We start from the raw sequence: 25,395 nt of genomic DNA on the forward strand, positions 1-25,395 counted from the left end.
TACCTGGTTTTGGACTCTGCCTGGATTACCGACTTTGGATTTTGTGCCTTTTCCCTGAATGGACTTGTTTGATTCTCTGACTGCCTACCCTCTTATGACCTCTGGATCGCGAAAGTAAAGTTTTATTTTGTACTTTATTTTTTGTCTCCCGTGCTTCCTTTTGCAACTGAGTCCCAGCTTTGTACAGAACCGTCACATAGCGAGCATCTTAGAATGAGTAATGTCAAAACACAAGGCAGATGATCTGACAGCTGAAGACCATGTCAGTATCCAATCCTGTCATCCAAGAACAGAAATCTGAACCTGCATTGGCACAAGACTCACCAATACTGGACAGTTGAGGACTAGAAAAAAGTAGGCTGGTCTGATGAAGGATTTCTGCTGAGGCTGCAGATGGTATGGTCACAAACAACATCAACAGCATCATGTGGTGTATAGGTGTTTGGAATGTTTTATTCAAGCACGTGTAGCCCATAGATCAGTCATCTTTTGTCACAGTCTACCTGAGTATCGCTAACTTCGAGCAAGATAATGCTTTAGAAAAAGTTATTTCAAACTAGTTTCATGACCACGACAATGAGTTCAGTGAAGTTAAGGGGCTCATAGTCACCACATCTGCATCTGATAGAACACCCTTTTTAATGTGACAGATGAGATCTATAACATGAACAGGCAGCTGACAAATTAGCCGTTTTCTTATGTGATGCAATAATATCAACATGGAGAAGAATCTAAAAATAAAGGGATCCCATCTTGTGGGATCCATGGTGCAAATAGGCTGCTTGAGGCTATTTTGAGAGGGAGGGCCTATTCAGTGTTACTATGGCGTTCCTAATAATGTGCATATTGTGTTACACTACTGTTACTGTGAAATGTAATTACATTATTGTATTCTGTTTGTATTACCTTAAAGGCATTACCCCAATCAATCTAAACGTAGATAAAATAACAGACCATCTATGACAGCATACTGTTTCAATAATAATGCTGTTAAAGAATTACTTACAAAATCAGGCTATTATGCTAATTTACTGTTGGTCCCAAGAGTGACATAAAGACATATCAATCTCATTTGAATTCAAAATGTGGTTAGGTTAGCTTAGCATAAAGATTGGAAGTAAGAAACAACAGCTAGCCTGGTTCTTGCCAAAGTTAGAAAATACCCCCACAACCCTGCTATAGCTCAAGTATTAATACTCTGGTCTAAAGTGTATTAAATACAACCTCAGTTCTTCTGGTATTATTGATGCAAATAGATTTAAAGGGGACATATCATGAAAATTCCACTTTGTTAGTGCTTCTACACATTAATGTGGGTATCTGGCATGTCTACCAACCCAAAAACTCTGGAAAAAAAACACTTGCGCATTTTGTTATGGTTCCTCTAAGTCAGAAACATCATGCTTGAGTGACTGGAATGAGCTTCCTGTGTACTGTGTCGTCACAATACACTGGAAGTCTCCCTACATGGCCTTGGCCCACCCCCCACCTCATCCCCCCCGCCCCCCCACACTTGTTACGCCGGGTTTACACCGGATGCAGCGAGGCAGCGCAGCGCCGTTCTCAAGCCCGCAGCCGCCTGGCTGTTCACACGGGACGCGCATTTCTCCGCGCTGGTCAGCCCGCGATTCTGCTTTCTCCGCTTGTTGTTGTACCCGTTGAATGTCGGGGTTCGGGGGTCTTCATAGCCCCCCCCACCCCTCTCTTTCTCTCTCTGTCTGTCTGCTTGTGTGCTTGTAGTGGATGGGCAGAGGGGGACATTTAATTATGTGATTGGGAAAATTAAAACTCCAGGACAACAGAAGGGGAATACAAAGTATGGGATGCATATTTGATAATTTATATCATATAAAATATGTAATTTATATTGTTTAAAATCATGGGGGGAGAGGGGGGAACTGGCTCACTAGCATTTAAAGGAACAGGCACTCAAAACAGGTCACTCTGTGGAGGGCTGTTTTAGACAGGGTAAAAAGGGTGCTGTTTTAAATGATCCTTGTGGTATTTTGACCAAAGTATGTTACAGACATTTCATTAAGACCCCAAGGAACCATATCAACTTGTGGTAAAATGGGCATACAATGTCCCCTTTAAAGGAGGTCCACCAATGCACTTGATGCCCCCATGAGCTGAAAGGCATGAAGACAGATGCAAAGGTTTGCAGTTTTCACATAACAGGTGGGCAACATTAGTTTTGCATTGTTTTACAGAGCCAACCTGTTTTGTCCCATTGGCTGTGATAGCTCATCCCAACTGGTTAGCTATCAGCTACCAGTGACACGTGTGTTCACCACCGACATTCAATCCACTTTCTAGTTTTCCAGTATATGTTGTTGATGTGTTGTGATATATGGTAACAGGAGAGTAGTGAATACAACTCTCTGAGGCTGGTGTCCTTTTTGCTCCAGCCAGGTAAAAAGCATCCACTTCCATGCCATTATAAATGCTCTGGAATTCTGCCATAATTTCCTGTTGGTCAAGTTTGCCCAGCTATTAGTAGTACATAACACTGACATTGATTAGCCTACTTGTCCTTTATGAAAATTTCTCAAAACAATGATATATATCTATTTCACTACTACACAGTAGCAGAGGGGAGACAGAGAGACAACTTAAGCACAAATGAAAACATACACAACAATGAAATACTTAATAATTTTAGCCTGAAAGGTATTCTACATTTAATATGCACTGGCCTTCACTTGCTGTCCCTGGTAAGATTTGAAGGTTTAGGTTGTGATCTTATTCAACTGGAAGTATTCAAATCTTTGCAGAGTTAGCATGAGTTAGCAGCTGAAGAATGTAGAGACGGCATTTTCTTCCCACAGTATTGCAGGAAATAAGTAGAATGATAAATCCCTTAATTGAACTACACTGATTTCTTTCCTTAAAGGACACAGATATACAGGCTCATTTTCAGCAGGGAAATAAGATATGAATGAATCCACAACTGTTATTAAAGTGAAATAAACTTAATCTAGCAAAGCTGCAGATAATTATCTTTGCCTGGAAATCTGATCCAACATTTCCCTCTAATATGGTAGTTATATCACATATTAGATGAGGCACTCTCAATTGAAATCTTCCTTATGTGGACGATAATGACTTTGCTGCTTGAATCCAATTTAAGAGCCTCTAATGGCCCCATAATGTTTCCCTGCACGGCAAATTAACAGCCATACATGAGGCGGTGGCACAGAAAAGAGACATTTTTACTCACTTTTAAACTCAGTGATTTGCCTCCCCAGAAGAAATAACACAGGGGAGAGGCAAACATGTCTGTAAAAAAAAAGGAGTGAGACACTAAGGAAAAGAGGTGCAATTATTATTAATATTACCCCACACTCTGCTGGGTTTATTGCATACGTGCACTATTTAAATATTAGCTTTCACAAACAATATTGGATGTTATAGTACATTTCATGCTTTTTCCACAGCTTGTAATAATACAGTCATAAGTGATTGCTCTTTGGAGCATTTTCATTTGTATGGCTGGTGAAATGACTGATCTTATCTGCTTATACCGATGCCTATCACACCCAATAACAGTGAGGAACCTTGAGTCCAGAGGAAGTGTAATATCAGGCTTCACACCCCATATTCTGCTTTCATTTCTACAAGATGTCACGCTGTACAACGTAGGCAGCTGACCCACAGGGTTTAGGCAAACAGAGCTGGTCAAAGGTTCCATTCCATCAGCATTACCCAAGTGTAGACTTTGGTTTTAACCTCTATTCGGGACCAAGCATTCTTCTGCGGACCTGTACAGCACTACTCTTGGGCCCAATACATTTGTGTATCCAGGTGAAAATACAGTTGTACCAAACATTCCTTCTAAATGTAATCCAGTTATCCAGAAATGTCCATTATCAATGTTCTGTCTGGCAACACAGTTGTTGCAAGCCTCTATTTGAGTTTGTTCCATGCATATAAACTATCAGTGCTGATTAACCAAAATTATTAAGTTACATCCACTTATTTTCATAAAATTAGGAACCTTGGTGTTACAAGCATTGAGCTGGAGTTTGTTCCTCCCATACAGTGCTGCACAGCTGAGGCTGTGCGGCAGATCCAGCCATCTGCGGAGGTAGCTGCTGATCTTCCTCTGCATACCCTCAACAGTTGATAGGGTTACCTCATACACCGGCAAAAGCCAGAAAACTCGAGGTAAAATTCCACGCTGATAAATCCAAGCCTTGAACCTGCCAGGTAGGCCAGACTTGTTGACTGAGGTAAGCCATGTGTCTATATCCTTTATGGTAGCTTGTACTGACGCTGCTTCCCTGAGGCTGCAGTCAAAGATCTTGATTAGGCACCTGACTGGTCTCTTGGAAATGGAAAGGGTTGCAATGTCATCCACGTAGAAACGGAACTTATCCACAACGTTGTGCCTCTTGAACACCATGGCCCTGGATTTAGAAGGTTTGAAACTTATCCTTGCCAAGGATATGATTTTTTTCCAGGCCCTGGATGATCCACGTAGCTCGAGGTACTGATGTTATGGTGACAGTGAGTTGATCTTCAAAGAATCTGGTGGAGGGCTGTCGAAACCAAACAGGGGGCCTCTGCACTCAGTGTCTGTTGCCTTGACCACCATATTCAACGCAAGGGTGAAGTGAATAACCGAGATGGTACACCCAGTTATAATCGCCTTTTCGAGCTGGTGCCAGTCAGATGTTATATTCCCAGAAGTGACTCTAAGCCTGAAGTTCCTGCAGTAGTTCAGGATGAGGTACTTGATCTTACTGGGTACATGGTGGTGGTGGTCCAGGGTGGTCTCGACCAGCTTGTGGGGAATAGAGCCATATGCCATATCCCTTCACAAGCTTCCCTGGTCAGCTGATTCTTTAGGAGGAAGTCTGTTATCCTTCTGGCTAGTGTTGAGGAATTTTTGACCATCCTCACACATTACTGTATATACTACTATATATTATGTATATTGTTTATTACACTATATCTGTACAGGAGAATAGTGCCTGTGTAATTCCACACATACTCCCTTATCTCTCTAACGCCGGGTTCACACTGGACGCGGAAGCGGCCGAAGCGTCGCACAGCGCAATTCTCGCCCGCGCAGCCGCCTGACTGTTCACACCGGACACGGATTTCTCCGCGCCGGTCAGCCCGCGATTCTGCTTTCTCCACTTGTTGTTGAATGTTCCGTTCAATGTAGGGGTTCGGGGGTAAATGATGATGGTCTTCATTGTAGCATCTACACTTAGCGACTTTCATATCTAACTCAGATGCTTCAGACAGAGAAGCACCAACTTCAACTCTTTTGCGTATTTCACCAGCGGCAAGACGTAAGGACACAATAGGATTTAGGAATGCATACTTTAGCCTTTACTATCCAATACGATGCAAACACCTACATATAACATAGAGTGTCAGCAATTCTAGCCATTCATGGATGTGCTGTTGGAATGGGTGACGCAAGTAGAGGAAGATATATGGGGATGCTGTGGGAGACATCTTCAGACTTTGGGGGGGGGGGGGGGGGACAATTGCTCATGTTACTCTGTTGACGTTTGTATATTGTTGGACCTTCTGGTCTCCTTGATGCATCAAGTCTACATTAAAACCTTCTGCATAAGACATCAGCCGCTTCCTGAGTTCTACTTTCACCAGCTTCCAGGAAACTTCCATAACAGCTAGAACACTGAAGAAGATCTTCCCCTCCATGCTGAGAAGGGAGATGGATCCGAACTTCTCCAGCTTGGTTGAGTTATCTTTTTTTGCTATCCAGAGCCCCTTCCCCTGCCTCCACTGGTCTGCTGCCAGTTCCTGCAGATGATGCCAGATGCCAGTGCCAGATGATTCACAGAATCTTCCAGAGGATTCTGAGGAGCTCTGGAAAATACTTGTACAACTTTTATAGTACCCTGCTGGGTGCTGGAGCAGAGCTGTCTCTGGCTGCAGTAACCAGCTCCTGCACTGGTGTTGAAGTCCACGGTGGGAAATGGTATGTCCCAGAGGGCTCTGAAGGGCACAAGCTCCTGCTCTCTACCAGGGTATTGGTGTTGTGCAGGAAGCGGTCTACCTCTTCCTTGGAGCAGGCAAGACGTCCACTGCGCTTCAGCCCTAGCAGCTGTCTTGTGAATCCAAGATATAGGTGCTCTTATTTTCCTAATAAGATTTGAGTCATATTAATGGCATCTATGGCATGCAAATATAGCCCAGAACACCAAAGATGTCTCCATGATAATTCATTATCTCCAATGATGCTGCTGTTGCTGTTGCACTCATGGCTATATAGGTCTAATGGAGGACACCGTATTGGTAACCACTAACAGCCCAATATAACATGATGAATTAGCTGAATTGAGGAGGGATCCAATTAGATATTCATGGTCAGATAAAATGGATGTACTCCCCTGTAATGAGACAACAGGAGTGAGGGTGTTGTCGGTTTGCGTGTGTGTGTATAGACAGTTGTTTGAGAGGTGGGGCGGGGGGGGGGGGTTGGAGGGTGTAGAGCAAGACCAAGGGGAAAATGGGAAAGGATGAAACAAAAACAAATTGGGAAAAATAAGAGTAGAAAGACAGTGTCAGCTAGGTTCCCCTGTGTCCCAGTGCAGCGCAGCTGGTTCTTAACTCTAATAATGATGTTCCATTAATAGCACTTATCAGCCTGACACAACACTAATTACTTTGAGGGAGACTGGGGGTTGAATACAGGTAGACCAGCAAACACAGTACTGTCCAAAAACACCTCTTTCTCCAACAGAACTTCACACACATATTACAAAAACATTAAAATATAAATTAATATTCAATTGATCCAGTCATGGTGTCTTTACTAATACAACACTATTCACTGTGGTTATCTTCTCCAAGTTTATGTAAAGCCGGAGATTCAGCTACATTACACAGGTTTTTGGCACAACAGATTGGAATTTGGAAAGCTAGAGTAAAATACATTTTTGCTAATACAATAACTGTGCTTCATGTGTCAAACCTAGGTTTTAGTAGTCTTGAGCCGAGTCAACAATGTCAGTTTGTCTGCAAAGAAAAATAAAGTAATTGAAAATGAAGGTTGTTATAAATTCTTGCCAAGTCACACTTGAGTCACTGTAGGTTGGAGCTGAGAGAACAATATTGAAAATGAAAAAGGTCTGAATCTGTGAAGTTAGAAAGAAGTTAGTTTACCTAATCTCAGCAGCCAATCCTCATCTCACATTAGAGGCTCCAGATTACTAGCATAACTAAAACAAATAACTGAGTGAATGCTCTATCAGTGCAGTGGTATTTTATTTGCTTCAGTATCACACAATCAAACCAAGATCACAAGATGTCATGGTCAGTGTTGATATTTCGGCAATGGCCACAAACAAATCACCGTATGGACACAGATAAGAGTAAAAATAGGTTCAGTTCATAGTGACACTGTAGCTTCTCAGAGGACATCAGCTGAGTAGGCGGTCCTTCATATATGGCCCTAGATGCATTCACGCTCACACTGCTAAAAGAATGTGGACACATGTGGCCCAGACCACTTCCGAATGTGATCTGGCGGGATCGGAACTATCCGATCTGAGTGCGTTCACACCTGTACTTAGAGCTGTCCACCTGTGATCGGATCACTAAAACCACATGTTAATACCAGGTGTGTACGGGGCAGCACTGACGTACTCTTGCCAAGTAATTTCTATGGCAGAATAGAGGAAAGATGCCTCCATCTAGCCCATCATGCATATCGTTGTTGATTTTACAATCACAAATATTGTTAATGCAGTACAGCTGTTGTCTTTCAAGATACTGTATCATTATTTTAGGGCTGTGTTTATTTTTTTTAATGGACTTGTAATGTCTGTACACATTGTGACCACATACAATCGTGTATCATATTTTATTAAAATGGTTGGTTGATCATCAGTTGACAGTAAGTGATGAACAATTTATTTTATTTGACAATGAGTCATTCCTGGCATCCCCTTAAGCAGATATTGAATCTGTCCATCTTGTAGTAGGGGATAGGCTGCAAATCAGAAATACAGAGTGTTGTGTGGCTTTTTCAGTTTCAGTATGGGATCTTCCTTTTTTACTTCTTTTTATCCGTATCCTTAGCAGCCAGCAGACAGCTGTTCTCAGTTAAAAAGCTCTGATAAACCCAGTGTATACTACCTGTCTGACACAAAGACAGTTATGGTCTGTCTACACAGGAGGTGTTTCAACAGCGTTTCTCTCTGGTCATTGTCATGCATGTAATGATAGAAGATACATCCTATTTATTCCAGCAGTCTATGCATGCCATGAAACATTTTACATTTGACTTAAATTAGATGCCCACACTATGATAATCTTGTGAACATAATAAGGTTTTTGCAGTGAAGAGCAGCAAAAGCTTTTACAAGCTCCACAAAGGTATACTAGTTGCCAGAGCTGCTAGCTTTCCCCTTAACTTTCCCTTGAGCTTAAGTCTAGGCCTCCCAATCCGTTTGATATATTGAGTTCAGAAGCAAACTTACTGTTGTTAAGTCATTTTTACAATAAATTCAAGGTCCCCATTCGTATCCATTCTGCTATCTCGATAACTGCGCCTAAGCCAGCATTGTGTGTCATTAGTAAGCTGGTTGTTGTAACAGTGTAGCGTTATCGTGATTAGCTTTTTAGTGATTGTTTGACCATTCAATGTTTAGCTTGGTCATGCCTGGGCTCAATCAGATTTTTTAATTCTCCCAAACTGGTCGTGTTTTAACGATCCAGACAGCGTATAGAACATTGACTATACATCGTAATGTCATTCACTTGCTGTAACATCTTAAGTATCAAAATATGACACCTGACTGGTTTGTTTAGAGGATAAATGGCTAAACATTTATATATGGATAATCTGGGTTTGAGGGTGTAATCTCACTGTTAAACTAAAGTATCTCCACTTATCTTTGCACTCCAGATATGGCTGGAATCCAAACACATCAGGACCACAGTGGAGTTTGATTGTTGGTTAAACTCAGCTGAGGTCTACATGAATACATTTGAGATCCCACCTAACATCTATTATCCATCTCAGAAGTGGAAGTCAATTTGAAGGGCACATCAATGCATTGTCACCAAGAATAATACAGTATTTCTATGCCTATTTTCCACCATAACAACAGACAACAGCAGTGAGAGAAAAGCAGCACGATAACCTTTACCTTCAGCTGTCAGAAACAAAGCTCCGGTGGATTTCCACTGAACGGCAATCACATAGCTTTTTCTCCCTCTCCTCATTCTACTCTCTTTCTCTTCCACACATGCACTCTCACTCACACACACACACACACACATAACCGCTTCTCTCAAGGCAACATGAAAGGCCTTGGCAGATACAGAGACATTTTAGGGCCCTCATCTATCTCCCATTGCCAGGAGCTCTAGCGCTTAGCAAATGTCAACAGAAAATAATGCACACACAAAGGCAATCTTATTTGTTCAAGAATCGCTCTAGGTCACCGCAATTCAGCCAGGCAATGCAGAGAGAGAAGAGCCACCAATACAGCTCCACAAAGACCTACCACTTTCCCTCTGTTTTGTTTTCCCCAGTAATTCAACCTGCATTTCTTTTTCTCTCTTGGGTTCTATATATCCCTGCTGCTGTGAAAGAAAGAAATATCCTTACGGTGTTTTCCAGCAAAGGCTCATCTTGTCAGGGACCCCCTCCTCTTTTGTTGAATCCCTCTCTCTCTCTCATCCTCCTCCCTTCTTCTCTCCTAATAATCAGTTCCATTTTGAGTGTTTTGAGTATAGTGTATCCCTTCGCATTATGTATCATCATTGCATCGCAGGTAGCTAATTAAGGGAAAAAAGGCTCTCTATTATTGCCGCAGCAGATAAGTCAGCAATAGAAAAACGTTGAATTCAACCACACTTCTCCGAGGGGCTTTCATTTGTATGATTGCTTCTCTGCTTTGCTTAGTCCCCTTCTCTTGTGTTTATTTGTACTCATCCGCACATCTACACCATCTTTCAGTGTTGGCTTTTGTGATCTTGTTTTGCTTCCTCACTTAATAATTGTGCAGGTAAATTATTTCTAATAATGATATTTCCCAAAATTTCAACGTCTTAATTGAATAAGCTTTGGAATCAATAATCACCTGGTAAATGATGAAATATCCCAAATTTGTAGAAGTTGTATCTGCTGGAATCCGTTCTTGGAGATAGGGGTGGGGGTGATTCTACAACTGACCAAAAGCACCTTTCAATTCCTACGATACAACTTTTACTTTGGGGGCTCTGGCCATGAGTTCCATCAATCATAATAACAATGCAAGTAATATCCTTAAATCGGCCAAGTTGTAAATAAACAATAAATCACCCAGATTATCTCTGTATTTAATAGGGTAGATGCTATGAGTATCCCTCATAGCATCCATCAAATGTAGTAAACAAACAGAAACAACAGTGATCAAAGTTGAAGGAGGAAGTCAGACTGTAAACTATACTGGATGTTAAAAAGAAGCAGTTTAATATTTTTATCATTCACCTTTCACTAAAGAGAGACACAACTGCACTCTGAACAGTTATCGGGAAATACAATCTGAGTGAATAATGCTTAAGAAGTTACTTTGCCCCCCAAAAATGTATTGTTTCTTTCTACAGGTTATTCTTATACTGCACATAGGCAAGGTTTGCTTGTGTCAGCAACAACATTCTTGGCTCAATATACATAATATATAATTTTCTGACATGACCTCCGGAGGAACTCTGTAGAATTGGGTCTGGACTTACTCCAGAGGTTTCCTTTCAAAAATGAACAATGCAGCAGGAGATTCTCTGCTCAGATGTGTTCACAACAGCAACAAATCCTCCGATTCAGGCAAGAGGTGGCACAGCAGGCTGGGACAGAATGTTATGTATTAATTCCGCTGCGGTGATCACATGTTTTTGTTAACAGCACATTGACGCCAGCATCAGCCCCTGTCACCAAAAGCAATCTTGATGTCTGTGCCTTCTAGGTGTATGACTCCGCTTTTTCATCCTGAGATATTTTTTTCATGTTTGTTTTTTTCACTTTTGCATCTGCCGCGTGTTAGAAAGAATTTGTTCGCAGTAAATCCTGCAGAGGATCTCCTGCTGTGTTCTTTCAGCGGCTTCTACAGACTTTCTGCGGACTTTATATAAGGGGGCTAGACGGAGAGTGTCCACAGTCGACATTTGCATTCATATATACAGCCCCTGCACAGAAACTCATGGAGGTTTTTCCATTGAAAACAGAGCAGGTTATTAAGCAATAGATCAAGTCGTCTATTTGACACATCCTTCTTAAGGACACTACACCTGTAGGGAAACAATAATAAAGGATGTTGAATAGTAAAAAAATTGGGATGTTGGATGACAATGCAAACTCCCACACACTGGACCAGTCAATGTGTAAATGGCCATGAATATTGAATTGTTGGTTTGGTAATCTTAGCTTGAGTAGAACTAATAGTATTAACTCGATGGACTCTTCGGAAAGGGCTGGCCTGATCCCAGTTTAAGGGCAAAATAGTGTATCACTGAAACATTAATGGTTCAACATCAAATGAAAATATTAGCTTGTCACCCTCCTCTCATCTGTGCAGCCTCAAGGCTGAGTCAACAATGTTGTGTCATGCATTTTAATAGCAGATCTTGTAGCACAAGTATGTACTTTGTAAGATAAAACAAATTGATTGGATGTAAAAAAAAAGTTGGTTAGTCCTTCTCCAAGAATCTTATTCAGAAGGAATACAGAGAACTCTGGAGATCAGCAAATTGCTTCATGCCTAGTGACACAGAATGGCAATCATGGCTTCATGGTTTCTACAAAAGAAACTGGTGGCGCTAGGAGTGCAGGGAAAAAGGAGGAGAAGTGGAGCTGAGGTGGGAGGAGGTGGAGCAGAGGCCAGCGAAGGACTGTTACTGCAGATTTAAACACTATAAACCTTTAAACACTCTTACCTGTCATCTTAATTGCTTTAACTGTCAAAGTTACAGACCAATTAGACAAGGCCCTTTATCGGAGGGGCCTGGAAAGAGACAGGTGGTAGAGGCACTTAATATTCAAATCATCCATTCCAATATTTAAAATCAAACACTGCGACAATGACATTAATTATCAGAAATAACAGCTATCTGGACTGAAATACATGATTAGAGTTGTCAATTAGTGGAGTGAGAATTGGTGTGTGAGGGAGAAAAAGGTTTTTCCATTTTAAGTCAAAGAAAGGAAGGTAAAACCTATTCAGGTATCAAGAGTCTTCCTTTTTAAATATTCAAATAAGTTAGTTAAAAGTATGCCATGCCGCAACCATCATGCCAGGTTCCATTTGGATTTTTCATGTTTCAGATATTTTTTCAAAGAACTACAGAATACAATATCGTCTCAAAGGTCCCTATTCAAGTCCCTTCAGTTGCACGACACTACCAGAAAATACATACAACAACACATTTTGAGTACTGCGTTAATATCTAATGCTGGTGAGATATAAAACCAATGTGGGATGTCCAACTGTACATCTAAGAATGTCAAACCTCACTTATTTATCTCGTAAAATAATAACAATTAGTAAAATATTAAAGATATTGCTGTTGACAACAGCAGTGTTGATTCTATTCTAAGTGATCAGTGAGGTGAAAAAAGTGTCAATCACACAGATAGAACATATAACTTATATATTAATATTATACTTAAATATATGTAGATATTAAAATGATCATTACCATTCACAATGAATACTTTTAAATGACAAATATTTTTAGCTTAAGTCTGTGGATTAACAATGCATTGTATGATGATTTGTTATAAGAAGTGCTACTAATTGTATATAAATACTAAATATGTGGCATCAGTATTTTCTGCTTTTTTGTTGCTTTTGTGAATTGATAGTTATCAACTCTAATAGAGTTTAGTAGAGGGAACATAGTGCCTAAACACACATAATGGTGAAGATACATAGAAACACTCTCTCTCTAATACAGGGAAATATGATTAATAATATTGAGAGTGTTCTTTTTGTGTGTTTTAGTCCAGCATGGTTAGGCAACATATGGCACTGGATGAATGTAGAAGGAGGAAAAGAGAGTATCAAAAAAGCAAAGAAAGAAAATCAGTACACAGCCAGAATTAAAAGAAGAATTTCTAAGACAGGAGAAACAGAGATGGAGAAAGAGAGTTAGTCAAGGAGAAATAAAGACAAAGTGCAGAACCACTTCACAGATCTGCAAAAATCGAAGAACCTTCTCTTGTCAGGAAGATTCCTAAACAATACCTTCTGCTGAACAAAATTAGGCACTTTGGTCTGACATACAAAACGCTGAGGCCAAAAAAATCCAAAGTCAAAATGAAATCTGATGTAAATGGCTGGTCTAGCCATGTGCGTTATTCCTTTTGAATGTTTTCCAGAAGAATCGTTAGTGAATCAGGACAAGCAGGGCACTGCAAAGTAGCGGCTGGAAGAAGCGCGAAGCTCAGCAGGTGAGCATCATGTGTTGCCCTTAAATGTTGCATGTTATATATATATAAATGTTATTTAGCACTGAAAACTTAAAAAAAAAAAAGGGAATACTGAAGAAGCAGATCCTTAGGCAGGAGTTAATGAAATTTAAGTGGTTCTTAAGGGCAAAGTAAGGTGCGCCTTTTTTTTGGGGGGGGGTTGCTTAAAAAAGATTTTATGCTGTTTCTTCTAAAAAAATGCTGAGCCTCTGGCAGGACTCCTGTCTGCTTCTCCAAACTGGCGGGATGCAGACCGCCATGTACTGTGGGTAATACACCGACACCTTTTAAACTTTTTTAGTATACAAGTCTACTCTGACAAGGAACCGCCCGTTAATTATTATTTCGTATTCTATTTATTTTCATTACTTTAATTGTTTTATAATATGGGACCTTATTTAAATGATAGTGTTTACTAATTTTCCAAGTGTACAAATGTTTTTTTACAATGCAATTTGTATTAGGGATATGTCCTTTTGAAAGGCTTGAAGGCTTTAGTCTTTGGTTCCAGCTCAACTTGTTGCATGATTATTGTCTGAATCTTCCAGGGTGGAGATGTTGGATGACTGTGATAGGTTCTCTGTGAAAGCGCTCCACCTCAACTCCACTGATGTAAACAGGGTTGTCTTTTACCTTTTTTTTCCTGAAGTCAAAAATCAACTCCTTGCTTTTCAGCAGCACATTGTTCTGTGTGCATAAGAATTGATATTGTTCTTTGAAACCCGACCGATGATGGTGGTGTCATCCGAACTTTACAACAGAATTCTTTCCATATCCCGTGTTGCAGTCATGGGGGTGCAGTGTGAACAGGAGGCGGCTGAGTACACAGCCCTGGAGGTCTGTTTGTGAAGTCCAGTATCCATTCTGACGTAGGTATCATTATCCCCCAGATGTGTGTAAACTGAGTGGAGGGCAGTAGAGATGGCATCCTCTGTGGATCCGTTGGTTCTGAAGGCAAACTGATTTCATTGTTTTTTACAAGGAAAGGCTTTTTTGTGTTCTATCACAAGAGTGATGTAAACTGGGTACTTCAGTTTTACACTGTAGTTGATTCAACTCATAAAAGCGTTTTCTGTCAACTTTTATGTTCTGAGATGGTCCCAACAATTACAGTGAAAAAATGTGAGGTGATATTATGAATATATATAGTTTCAAGTTCAGGGATGTAGTTTATATGTTTCTTTAATGTCTAGAAATTGTGGTCCTAAACTGGTAGTCATTTTTGGGAGGTCTCAAGTTGGTAACAAATACAAGAATGTTTGTGTGTGTGCGTAACAAACTTTTAATAAAAGGTAAGCTAAAAATGCAGATGTCTCATTAGAAAGTTAAAACATAAAGATACTTAAGTTCTCAGTTATTTCACTGATAAGGACCATATCTGATATGAAGACGATCACCTTGTTGGACAGAGTGAATATGGTACGATGTCAGGCATCAGTGCCTGTGTCCTTTTGTTTTCGCTGTGTTTTCTCTGCCCTTGTGAATGTTGTTTACCCCCATGTTGTCCTTGGTCCTGTCTGTGTCTCTCTGTCAGGGTTCCTGTTGGGTGTGGCTCTCAATCAACCTGGTTGTACCCAAGCGCATTCAACCAGACAGTAGAGCCTCCAGTCTTGCTTAGTGGTAGATATATGGAGCTTTTTTCCTATCTTTAGTCAAGAGTGCGGTCTTTCAGTTTGAGCGCATGACTTGTTGAATTTATTGTGTATGACTTTCCATCAAAACCCTGCCCTTGCACTCAAATAGCCCCTGTTTGCACTTAAATTCCATCTGCTTCTGCTCAAACTGTGTGTTTGCACTCAGATATATTGTTGCTCACACAGATTTCCCGTGATCCTGCTTCAGCCCTTCTCCGCACTCGGGCTGCTTTCTGTGCGTTCGTGAATCGTCTGCTCTCAGATTTCTCCTCTGCTCTTGGATTTTTTTGTGGAACAACCCTATCAAAATTCCCCAACCAATAGAATAGAGGTGTTGACCACTGGTCAACCAATGAAATGAATGATATGATCGCTGCCTCATTGCGGGCACGTTCGCTTTACCTCAGAGCATCCCGTGCGGGCGGTTACTCTTTCATCCACTCCCACCCTCCATGGCTTTCTTATTTGGACTTCCCCTTGCTTTCTCTATGACTTTTGTCATACAAAAGACAGCTATTGTATATACTGCAATATACAGCAAGCGGCAGGCCACATAATAAAGCCGTGGAGGGCGGGAGTGGATGAACCCGGTTAGAGTAACCGCCCGAAACGGGACGCTCTGAATTTAAATTGAACGCGCCCACAACAAGGCAGGGTTTCTACTGGTTGGGGAATTTTGACAGGGTTGTTCCACAAAAAAATCCAAGAGCAGAGGAGAAATCTGAGAGCAGACAATTCACGAGCGCGCAGAAAGTAGCCCGAGTGCGGAGAAGGGCTGAAGCTTGGAGCACAAGAAATCCATGTGAGCAACAATATATCTGAGTGCAAGCACACAGTTTGAGCAGAAGCCGAGCAAATTTAAGTGCAAACAGGGGCTATTTGAGGGCAAGGTTTTGATGGAAAGTCATACACAATCTGAACATAAATTCAACAAGTTATGCGCTCAAACTGAAAGACCACGCTCTTGAATAAAGATAGGAAAAAAGCTCCATATAGATATGCTACGATCGACTTTGTGTCTGCATCTTACTTCAAGTATGCTGCTTTTCAGTTCTTGTTTGCCGTGCCTCAGTTCCATTATCTTTTGCCTGCCGTCTTCATTATGCATAGATATCTAATGTTCAGCAGCTGACCGAGGGTTATCATTCCTTCTGATGAGGATCTTCTATCTTTTATAAATACTCTTCAGAGTAGGTTAAAGGAATTTGTCATCTCAGAAGATCCTCGCCCTCCTCAGAGACCCATTAACAATTCCATGCGCCGAGCTACACAAGATCCTATAAGAATGCTGATGTCATGTTTCAAAGGAATTGATTGGTCAGTGGGCGGTGCTTTTGTACTGTTCGATCTCTTATGTCTAACTTAACCTACTCCAGGGCAGGTTATCCATTCAGCATAAGTTACCATGCTGGTTTGCCCCGATACGAAGTGAACAAGCTTCATAGGACTGAAAACCCTGAAGTAAACCTGAAGTTTTCGCCTCTGGGGCCTGTAGTTAATCTGGATAATCTGTTTGTTCACTTTAAGTTTTTTTAGTTTACTCCTGGTTGTTAAATATGAGGCTCTGCTGTCAGTTCATTTGTCCATGTCTGTGATTGGCCATATGCTGTAAACCCCGCCCTTTCTTCGGTTGATAACTCGCATCAGGTGACCGCTTTGCCTGATTTTTAGGTTAATTCACCGGGATATTGGAGGGAATCCTGTGCATGTTGAACTCGCTTCGTAGTACAGACCCCAGGTGTCCCCTGGATAAGTGTAGCCTTGGGTCCTTTGGCCAAAAAGCACAGGTGAAGATGCATTATGCCCAATTATAATCCTGTAAGTAGACGTGCCCCTAGAGTTTAGTTACCAACAATGAACTGCAATGTTGCCAGTTATCAGAGATTTTGGTCATTGCCATTCAATTACTAACCCACAAAAACATAGGGGCCCAGGTTTAAAAATACAGAATTTCCCTTTAAGAACTCCAACATTGTGAGCTGGATTGTGTAGCTTGCTACTGAGCCATACCTGGTTATGTGAACTGAGTTTATATCAACAAGGAATAGTGCAGGAATGCGGTGGTTGTGTCCAAACAGTTATTGCCAAGTGCTGGCCGTATCTGCCATGTTCCCTGCTGTATTGAAACTATCTATACTGCAGGTGCTGTGCGGCAGCATCAGTGATTAACAAACACCCTGATGGGTTTTTCATCACTGTGGGTGATTCACATCTCATTACAAAGTTCCACCACTCCATGAGAAAATATACTGGACCTTGTTTATATTCAAGTTGTTGCCATGCTCACTCTTATGCTGATGAGTATGTGGTATTATAGTATTATACACAATAATTTTACAACTTTTAGTCTCAGTCTGGAGTCATTTTGTTGGTTTTGCGCCATTGTTTTAGTTTTTCACTCATCGTCACTCATGTACCTGTATGTTGTACTCCAGTCCATGAAGAATGACTGGTTTCATTTTCCTGTATTTATGCGATATTATATGTGGAAAGGACTTTGAAGCCTTGTTACCTTTTACTGATTGCTTTTTATGAGAACAAAATTATGTGAAATGATAATTTCCTCCCACTGTTGCTTCATATAAAAGCTTTGCACCAGGATATCAGCAGGAGGTCATTACTGAGATGGAGCCAAAAGAAAGGCAAATTATTTCTCACTAGGTAAAAAAGTGTTTTTTTTTAACCGGTGCTGGAAATAAGTGATTCTAATTGTATATATATATATTAAGATAAGGACATTGCAACTCCAGCTTGTAGTCCTTTTCTCTTTCTTTCCCTTTAACACTCGAGCTGTCCTAATACAATAGAGGCCAAAAATATAGTGTTACAGTGACGAAATTAAGCTATTTTGCCTTGTCATACCATAACAATTATCTTGTGTAAATATTTGGAAAAAAAAGTGATTGACATGATGCCCTTGCTTCTAATCCATTTGTGTTATAAATGGTAAATATATTTTACTATATAATAGTATATAAAATAAATTGCCTTATGTGTTTTTCTGTTTGTTTCAGATTTGTTTAAAAATAATAAAAAGTACATTGTTTAAAATAATTGAAAAAGCTGATCTGGCAGTGGTGGTGTGCATTGTTCTACTATGCAAAAATAAGGGTTGAACCGAATACTTGGAAGAAACGAGTATTCAGTACAGATAATGTACTTATACGAGCACGAGTACCAATCAGAGTAAAATGTGTCAATATCCGTACTCGTGATTAATGAAAATCCCCATTGGATAGCTGTGTCCACATCATTCCTTGATAGGCCAGCCACACACAGAGCTCTTCCCCTACACAGAACATAGACTGTATGACACAGAGCCTATAAAGCGCCACACATTACAATCATGTCATTGTCACAGTCACTCTGTCCACAGGGATACTAACGTGTAATATTGTTATGTATGATCATATATTGTCAGCGTCCACTGGCCGCGTCAGAGTGTACCACGCCCGGCTAGACGCACACGGAGCGAGCGCTCCTCTCCAGCAGCTGAGTGAGTGAGTGAGAGCCAGGCAGCATGCGGGGGCTCCACTGGCCAAGTCAGAGTGCACCATGCCTGGCTAGATGCACACGGAGCCAGCACTCCATTCCACTATCCGAGTGAGAGTCAGGCGGCATGCACGGGCTCCACAGGCCGAGCCGCGGTACACAAAGCCCGGCTAGAGGCACAGAGAGCGAGCGCTCCTCTCCATCAGCCGAGTGAGTGAGTGAGAGCCAGGCGGCATGCTGGCGCTCCACTGGCCGAGTCAGAGTGTACCACGCCCGGCTAGACGCACACAGAGAGAGCGCTCCTCTCTCTCAAACACTCACACACAATGTAATTTTTAAAAAGTCATAAATAAATAAATAAAAAAGAAAATGTTGAGTTGAGTATGTTGAGTATGAAAACCTGCATTTTACTTAATACGTGTTACTACTGCATGTGTTGTGTTCATTGATTCACTGAAGTTTATTCACTTAAGTTTATAAAATGATCTGAATAGTTATCTTACTCTTGTGATGTAAAACCTGATCTGCAGCTCAATTCTAAGGCTGTTCTGTAAATAATTTTCTAATAAACAATAAATATAGCAACTTCTGATCAACTCATATCCATGTCAGGCTTAAAATACCAGCTTCTGGTTTGAGCCCCGCCCTCTACCGAGTACATATATTTTAGTTGGTTGAACAGATACAGATAATGGTATACTCGCTCATTCCTAGCACAAATATTGTGCAGGAATGTGCAAGTGAAAGATCATAAGAAGGAAACCTTTTTTTGGAACCTCGTAATCATCATTCAAAGTTTGTTAAGCAGAATCTTAAAATAAGTCAGTCTGTGAGTGACACACACACAAACACACCCACACACACACATGGGAAAGACAAAACAAGAGGCAAGTTGAAATAAGGGGGAAATGAGGGAGTGGGTTATTGAAAGGAACAAAAGAAGGTGTTAACTGTTCAATTGTTAAGATGTGTAATCAAAATTAGTTTTTTTTTTTATAGCCAAGCACTTTATTCCGATACACATGTTGATTTTTCTATCATAGAACCCCTCCGGACTTCGGATTGAGTGTTACCCATACTTTTTCATACAAGTCAATCTACAGTGAGCAGTGTATAGTTAAAAGAAAACGTAAAAAAATCCACAGAATCTAAAACCACTTTCCGGCACCTCAGTAAAAAACATACCAGGCCAAAGGCCATTTGCAATCCATTTGAGAGTCCATATTATGGTTTTCAGGTTTCTCTCTTTACTTTAGAGTCCTTTCCTATAGCTGCTGTGAGCATGTAGAAGGTCTGCTAAGTTACAAAGGCTGAAGTCGAGTGCTTCTCCCCCACACAAAACACGGCTCCTTGAGGTGCCTCAAACACCTTGTTCGCATTCCTTGCTTTTTTCCACAAAGCGTCAACATCACCGAGTTACACACATGCCCACCAAACTTTTGGATTGGGTGTAATGGTGCAGCAGAGCTGAACTTGTTACCATTCCTACAGGGGTATTCACAGCTGAAGAGGAAGCCTCTGGATCAGTTGACCAATAACAAAACAGTGGAGCAGCTGACCAATCAGAGCTCAAGGGGGGGGGGGGTCTTGTAGACTTAAATCTTGTATGTGCACATATCTTACTGTAGCTACTTTCATAGCATTTCTAAAAAAACAAGAATGTTGAGGGGAAAAACAGTTGCATGTAGTTTTTTTTTAGCTTTGAGTGGTCATCAAGACTAGAAAAACTCGATATAAATACAGACCACTTATGTGACAGTTTAAAATATAAAGTACTGGCCCATAGATTACGGAGTTGATTCAAATTGCATTGTCTCAGCCTAAAGTCTGTGGGCCAGAATTGATGCAAAATCTGCATCTGCATCAGAAATTGATTGACAATTTGCCCATTTCTGGGAGAACAAAATATATAAGCGTGGTCTTACGCGTCATTGTTCATAACACGCAACGTGTATCCTTTGCTGGACGGAGTGAAAAAAAAAAAGAGGCACCACTACACCACTGTTCTACAAAGCAAGACAATTATGCTACAACATGTCTGTACAAAGAAGCGGGACAAAAACATCAATTTTACCCAGCTCCAGGTGTGAAATGCCTTTAAATTCCTTCATAACACATCAATAGATACAATAAAGGCCTCAGAAATGTCCATGCTGAGTATTTTTCCCTTTTCTATTTCCATTCTTTTTGTTCCTGTCTTAAACGACAATCTATAAATCCCACTGCTTCTCTCACCTGTTTTCTTTTTCTATATTATCTTTTTTTCTTCTCTTCTGTCTCTGAAGAGTGGGGTCACTTCACCCCAATGAAGTCACTCGCCGAGCGTTAGAACATCATTTAAGGATTTACCACTTTAGATCCCGGCACATATTGCTGTTATTGCCCGGATTTATGCTCTTGCACTTCCCATTTGGGTGAAAGGTTTACGGGGGATTGGATTTGAATATCCCTGCTATGATTTGTGCTGTATAAAGGTGGCTGAGTGGAGCTCACCTTGTTAACTCCGGCAATTAAAGTCCTGTCATACACACATATCCAGGCTATTATGGGAGGCGTGGAGGAAATACAAATGAGCAAAGAAAAAAAAAACATCTATCTCAGTGTTAAAGGTAGAAATGTATTTACTAAGCCCTGAATTGATACGATCTAAGATCAGGCTATTGTCATATGAGACCATTGTAAAATAAAAAAATAATAAGATAAATCCTTTCAATATTACTTTATAGATCAGGATCAGCACTTCAACATGACCCTCCACGCTCATATAAAACATCCACAGCATCTCTTTGTGTTTTCTCTAATCAGGAAATTGTAGCTTCATCGAGCTCTTAACATGTTTGTCCCATCAAACATTTGTTAGATTTAATTAAATCTCAACATAGGATTTATATTGAATTTACATTGGCAACTTGGGATGTTAAAAATGTAAAAAAAATACATTTAAAATAATAAATGATTGAGAATAAATACAAATATAACTCACCAACCAAAAGATATTCAAAATGATCAAATTGATGAGACATTGCAATGGAAAAAGAATTGAAATCAACTGAATGCGTACTTTTAAACACTGGGCAGGCAAAGGTTTGACTGAAACAGGTGGACAGTTACACATAAAGTTATATGATCTACCAAAACTTTTTAGTAGTTATCTTTATATTATCTTCCTAGTTATCATAAAAACAACTGAAGTAGATACATCCTTTAATGGTAACACATCTAATGGTTTAAATGTTTCTGTATAATGCGTCTTAATGCAGTTTGGTGTACAGGATGGAGAGCAACAGCAACTCTAAATAAATTGATAATTATCTAAATAGGTAACAGTAGTGTCACTTCAGCAGATAAAGGGTTGAAACCAGAGGCAACACAACAGCAGCATTATTATTATCTGTATGTTGACTTTTAGCTTATTACTGTCACAGCTCCTCTGTGCACCCCAGTGCCCCCCCCCTTGTGTTTCTCCTCTCCACAGGTGTGTGCCATCTTCCCCTGATGACTCTGTGGAGGCGCGGCCAAGGACAACTCACCACCGCACCTCCAGCTCATCCGCTGATCACCGGCAGGATATCTACCCTGGTCGTGCTCCCAGTCATCTCCAATTTGTCCTTCACAGTGGTAGTCGCTCGTTCTTGGCTGCTCTAAATTGTGTATTAAGAGTTTAACTCCCCCTGTCTTGGTTCCTGTTTATCTGACAGTGTTTCTCCTTGTGTCTCCGGATTCACTCTCTGGTTCTCCTGCCTTGCCTCCTCGCTAACTGGATTCCTCGCCGTGCCACCTTTTGATCGGACAATAATACACCCTTTAACTTTCCATTCTGACTAGTGCTCTGTGTTCTGTCTCTGCACTGGGGTCCAAAAACACTCTGAAAGTAACAATTACAACCCTAAAGAGCTGGCTGTTAATCATCAAAAGAGGTTGATACTAATGTTGGAAAGCTGCTACCAATCAGATTTGAAACTCTCACCACTGCCTTTACACAGATAAGTTTAATTCATATGTCTTGAAACACAATCATTGTTGACATCTGAATGACTTTTGGCTACAGCTTCCTACTGGATTCTCTGTATCAAAGGATGATTTGCACATTATAATTTTTTCAGATTTATGTCAAACAAGAGTGGTTTCAATAATCTGGATAAAATGTTGGCTTATTTACAAAGTATGTCATCTCATGACATCCCACTTTGGTGCAACATTGATCCCATGTGATTACATTACATGTCATGTGGCGGACACTTTTATCCAAAGCGATGTACAATTAGTGCATTCAACATCTATGAGGGGCCATTTAGGGGTTCAGTATCTTGCCCAAGGACACTTCGGTATGCAGATGGGGAAGACTGAAGATTGAACCGCCGACCTTCTGGTTGGAGGACTATAATTCTACCCCTCAGCCACAGCCGCCTTTATTTCATTGTATTTGAAAATGCTCACAATTTATAGGAAAAAAAATAACTGGGATCGAAACTTTAAAAGCCTTGTTGAAAAAAAAAAAAAAAGTATTCTAAGTGTTAATGGACTGTGTTTATTGACAAACCCTTGAGCAATATGAAAGGCAAACAAGATGTGCCAAGGACCGTCAGAAGATACTCCCTCAAGTCATTTAGCATTATCTCTGAGGGCTGTGAACACGATGTGCTGTTAGCTTTGTTATACTATGCAAGTGTCAAAATACAGGCCAAACAAATAACCACCGATATTTTTATGGGATTCAGATAAGTGTCACCCAGAGTACACTCATTGCCATGCATGCGGGTCTAAAGACCCGTTTATTGAGAATCTCTTTTTTTCCTCTGGGGAGATTAACAAGTCGCGATTCAACTGAAATTGTGTTAATTTGTTTGTAAAACATACTAATGCACATAAACAATGTTATTGACAATTCTGGTGAATTGTCAAGTTCTTAGGTTTTTTGTTCAACTCTTGCCCAACTTGAAATGGCCTGGTACATGAACTGCAAAGGACGCACGGGACAACTCTTTCCAACACAGCTCAATATTTATTTTTCCTTATTTGTTTGTTGTTGAATGGTTGGTCCATCAGGTTGAAAACCTTCAAAAACACAAAAAGAAGAAGTTATACAAATATGCAAATATATTTCAATCCAACAAATTATGTAAATATGTTTTTTACAGTGTACCTAGGTCAAAATGAAGGAAATAAGTACCAAGGATTACAACAGGTGGAATTGCTGAAACAGTCCCAACTAATGAATGAAGGACTGTTTAAATGAATGCAAACAGTATTCAAACATCAATATAAATTGAACAAACAACTAAGTACACTCAAACAAAAAGTCAAACTTATATGCATGCAGCAAACTGATATGCATGCTGTCTGTATGCTGTTTGGTTATTATTTTACAATTCATCAAACAAGACATCCTAACATCAATGACTATAGCAACACTTCCAATATCAAATAATCATCAAAATAAAAGTCTTGAGTTGAATCCTTGTTTGCCTCTCTCTCTGCGCTGAGAGTGACCTTCCATTCACAGGTGTTCCAACTTAAGTCGTAATGAGCAGCCTGCACTGGCCTGCTGGTGGTGCATTATGGGACTTGCAGTCTTTTAGGCAAAGTAAAGTGAGCTGGTGTGATGAGGAACTGAAATGAACCTTGAAAATGGCAGGTTTGGAGAGTTCCGTCTTTTTACCTCAACATGAATCACTGACTGCATGCAGCCAGAATCCACCATAGCCTGGTGAACACCCCCCTGAATTCTTACCGGGACTCGGTATGTCTCTCACAAACCGGGGGAGGGTGTTGCAGGGCCGGCAACCCGGATCACTTGCCCCACCTCCATGAGGGGACAGGCCTCCCGGAAGTACCCGAGCTGCCCGCACCTCCAACACTCCTGCTCAGACATTCGAGGGGTCCCCAGCGGGTTGGGAGTGGCGCTTGTAGCTGCTGGTACCTGTGGGGGAAATGGGCGAGACATAAGAGTGTTAGTGCGGGGAGCTGGTGGTGGTTGCGCCGGGCTATGGTGTTGAAGAGTGGCTGCAGGGAGGGTCCTTTGGCGAGGTGCGGGAGTCGGCCGGTTTGGTTGTGGGCGAGTAGCTGCCTCCACCCTGGCCGCCAGGATGAACAGCGAGGTGGTCCTCTGCCAGAGTGACGGGTGCTTCCAGCGTCGTGGGTCGATGGTACCGTACCCACGCCGAGGTCCGGTCCGGGAGCCCCTCCATGAACTGTTCCAACACCACCAGCATCTTGTCCTCCGCGGTGGAGCCCCCTGGCTGCAGCTACCGTGTCGCTGCGTCACGCAGCTGCTAGGCGTACGCGAACAGACGGTCCATGGCCCCCAGCCTGGCGTCCCAGAACCCCTGGCAATGGTCCTCAGTCGTCAACCCCAGCCTGTCCAGTACCGCCCTCTTCACGTGCCGGTACTCTCCTCTCGCCGCTCCCTCTTTGAAGACGCACGATTCACTTGATTGAAGTTGCGTATAGCAGCGATGTTGCCGAACTTAACTGCCCCTCTAATAACAAAGCCTCCTGTCCTACCAAACGTATAGCCATACACTGATGTCATGCATATTTGAAATGTAGGTCGCCATGATAAAGTTTCCCTGACAGATCTTACATGACTTTCAAGGCTGCAATCTTCTGTAATCTTGTCTGTGTTGTCTCCAAACACTGTAGCACTCTCCGTGTCAGGATTAACTTCACCTGCCTTCACAGAAATACTAATAATGGCATACCACTGAGCACCTAAAGACTCCAACTGACACATTCCATCCCTCAACAATATTTCTTGCAGCCCTTGTTGCAACTCGGACTCTTCTCCCAACAACCCAAAATATACTGTGGCAATTGATGCATTAACAT

General features: G+C 41.2%; 1 pseudogene; it reads right to left on the reverse strand.

The window, feature by feature from the left end:
• LOC117754244 overlaps positions 1-24,779 on the reverse strand; it is a 41,196-nt pseudogene extending 16,417 nt beyond the window's left edge.
• Between the last annotated feature and the right edge of the window lie 616 nt (positions 24,780-25,395).

Source organism: Hippoglossus hippoglossus, chromosome 20, assembly GCF_009819705.1.
Source record: "Hippoglossus hippoglossus isolate fHipHip1 chromosome 20, fHipHip1.pri, whole genome shotgun sequence".
In the NCBI taxonomy this organism is placed as follows: Eukaryota; Metazoa; Chordata; class Actinopteri; order Pleuronectiformes; family Pleuronectidae; genus Hippoglossus; species Hippoglossus hippoglossus.